The sequence below is a fragment of the Mastomys coucha genome, unplaced genomic scaffold (genome assembly GCF_008632895.1).
Source record: "Mastomys coucha isolate ucsf_1 unplaced genomic scaffold, UCSF_Mcou_1 pScaffold4, whole genome shotgun sequence".
NCBI classification, from domain to species: domain Eukaryota; kingdom Metazoa; phylum Chordata; class Mammalia; order Rodentia; family Muridae; genus Mastomys; species Mastomys coucha.
This window is the reverse complement of record NW_022196910.1, coordinates 44,576,338-44,579,831: the sequence shown is the minus strand read 5'-3', so window position 1 is coordinate 44,579,831 and position 3,494 is coordinate 44,576,338.

The following is a 3,494-nucleotide window of genomic DNA, read 5'->3' as shown; positions in this document are numbered from 1 at the left end:
AAGACCGTGGGACTCTGACACACGGAAAGCCTAGATCTCCTCAAGCTGTGCTTGAGTGGAGCTACCAGAACCATATGCAAACAAGGTTTTGTCTTCACCAAATCTGACTCTCTTCCCCCCCCCCCCCCCCACCAATAGTACATTTCTGCAACATTGGCTAAACAAAGAAGAGCAAGTGAAATACACCTGCCAACTGCCAGCCTGAGGTTTCCGTTGAGTAACGCTTATGGGATAGCATATTATAGAGTGGGATTTTTTCATAAGCTCTTTTTAAATAATAAATGAATAGGAATGGTATAAAATTATGTTGATGAGGTTGCAATGAGAACAGCAGTCCTCCACTCCATGCCTCTCAGGCTTTACCCCAACAATCATGATGCCATAAGTAATACTATCACTCCTTATTTATGTACCATATCCAGTCTTGGGGTTGTTGTTGTGTTGTATTGGTTTTTGATTTTGTTTTTGTGTTGAGACAGGGTCTTTCTATGTAGTCCTGGAACTCACTCTGTAGACCAGGCTGGCCTTGAACTCACAGAGATCTATCTGCCTCTCCCTTCCAAGTGCTGGGATTAAAGGTCCATATCACCACACCCAGAAGAACTAGATCTAGTTCTTATCATGAAACATGAAGATTTGATTCCTGGGTTGGGGATAGGAATGGTTTACTGGTGGAGCATGTCCTGAGTTTGATCCCCAATTAGTAAGTAAAGACCAAAAAAGATTTTGTAATGAGGATTTAATCATAAATCCTCTACAGTTCATTTTTTTTTTTTTTTGGCTTAAATCATGAAATTTTGTTTCCCCTAGTTAGTTCCTCATCTAATTTTATAAATTTTACATTTTCAATCTTCCAAATAAATAAAAAAAAATTGCACACCAAAATTAACCATGTCTGAAGTCTGTGCAACTCAGTGAACTTCTATATAGCCCCGCCCCCCAGATGAAGGGGCTCCTCTTGCCCCGCCCCCCAGATGGTCCCCATCCTCCTGTCCCCATTTGCTGGTATTACTTACTCACTTGGGCCACCATCCCCAGCATAACTGCTTTTCGTAATGCTGTGAAAGTTGAATTGGCAGGATTTAATCAAAACTACAACATTACTTAGTGGAGAGATCTAATACAAAGATTTTCTTTTTTTTTCAACAGCTCTGCCTGTCCTGGAACTCTATGTAGATCAGGCTGGCCTGGAACTCACAGAAATCCTCCTGCCTCTGCCTCCCGAGGATTGTGATAAATGGTGTGTACCATCACAACTGGTTTCTCTCTCTCTTTCTCTCTCTCTCTCTCTTTCTCTTTCTCTCTTTCTTCCTTTCCTTCTTTCTCTCTTTCTTTTCCTTCCTTCCCTCCTCCCTTCCTTCTCAAAGATGTTTTAACTATACATGGTCTTTAATTGTATATAAATGACATCTTTGTAAAACTGAAGGGTTTAAAAGAACCGTAAACCAGGGTTTCCCGGCCCTGCTATTGGTGTTACATTGGGTGGAATCCCTTGTAGGGGCCTATCCTGTGTATAGTAGGGTGTTTATTTCAAAGCATTCCCAGCCTCAACCCAGCAGATGAGAGCAATGCTCCCCCACCTGCCCTGCGCTGTAACAAGCGCCTCTCCAACTCTTGGCAAATGTCCCTGCCTTAAAGTTGTCTCAAAAGCAGCGAAGGTAGGGAGCAGCTGCCACCCACAGATCTCGGAGAGGATAAAGAGAAGAGGCCGGAATTGCTTAAATTAGAAGTCTGCTGATGCTCTCTCTCTGCACCGGACAAGGCGAAGCCAGTTCTGCCGGTGCTGCCAAAACTGCAAACCGGACTCATTGCTACTAGAAAGGGGGCTGCGGTTTGTGGGACAAGTCTGCACTCTGCAAAGGCAGCTGCCTGACTTCTTCGGCCTCCCTCGAGCGCTCCCTACAGGCGGAGTCTCTCAGGGAACCAGCCCGCAAGGCAATGCCCTTGATGGAGGGGAAAGACTAGAATTGGTTCTAGTGGAGACTGCTGAGATCATTCATATTTAGCCTATGTGATTCTCAAACCTTAAAGAGCTAACTAACCACTAACCCGAGGCAAAGCTGAAAATCTATGCGGGAATAACGGAAGATCATGGCAAGTTTGAATTTATGCCTGTGGACAGAAAAAGCGCTTTTACATACTCAAAGGCAACAAATTGTGCACGTTTTCCTAGTGGTAAATCCTGTCCTCACAAAGAGTTGACTGTTACTAGTTTGGTTCTCAGTATAACCTTACTTCCAATCTTGAACATTTGTCTTAATCTATCTGACATTGTCTCTAACAGAGTCAGTGGCTCGCTGACTCCCAGACTGCCAGAGCCTGCTGCATTGGAATTTTTGTCTTTGCTGTTTAAATGTTTCTTTCTCCCAAGAGACTTAATGTCTTGATAAGAATAATGTTTTACTGATTTTTGTTTGCCCGCAGTCTAACTTACTAAGTATTCCTTAAAAGCCTAATAATGGAAGAAAAAGAATAGAAGTTATAAACGTGCGTGTAAACACAAAAGCCTGGCCTCTCAGATGGCAAGGGAATTAAAACATTTTATATGGTCATGCATGGTGGTGCACACCTTTAACCCCAGCACATGGGAGGCAGAAGCAGGTGGATCTCTATGAGTCTGAGGACATCTTGGTCTGCAGAGTGAGTTCCAAGCGGGGGAGGAGGAGAAGGAGAGATGAGGCATGTTGTGTGCCATGTTATCTGTGTGGAGAAAACATGTGGCAGTCCATTCTCTTCTTCCACGGTGTGATTGGGATCAAACACAGCTTGTCAGCTTACACAACAAGCACTTTCACTGCTCACCCCTCTCAGCTGCCCTCTCCTAGGCTCTTCTGCCTTTTTCAATTCACTTCTCACTTTCCTCCCCTGCAGAGCCCCAGGCTGGACCTGCCCAGTGCAGTAGAGCTCTCTGTGCAGCCCACACTCTGACCCTTCTCACGGCGACTCTCATTCCTCTATCCCCAGCAAGGCTTTACATTGGCAGCACCATCCTGAACTGCCTGGCTCCTGGCTCCCACCACATTACCTGAGGTTCTGAGAGGCTCCCTAACAGTTAAACAATTAAAGTGTCATCTCAAGAAAGCATAGATAAAGGCTAGAGAAATGGCGTCCCATTAAAAAGTGTTCTTGCAGCCGGGTGGTGGTTGCACAGGCCTTTAATCCCAGCACTTGGGAGGCAGAGGCAGGCGGATTTCTGAGTTCGAGGCCAGCCTGGTCTACAGAGTGAGTTCCAGGACATCCAGACTACACTGAGAAACCCTGTCTCAAAAAAAACCAAACCAAACCAAAACAAAAAAAGTGTTCTTGCAGAGGACCTGAGTTCAGTTCCCAGCACCCAGGTCAGGTGGCTCCCAAGTACCTGAAACTTTAGCTCCAGGGGCATCCTATGTCTCTGCCCCACCACAGGCCCACATGTATATGCTCGAGCACTTGTGCGCACTCTCTCTCTCTCTCCCTCTCTCTCTTTCTCTCTCTCTCTCTCTCTCTCTCTCTCT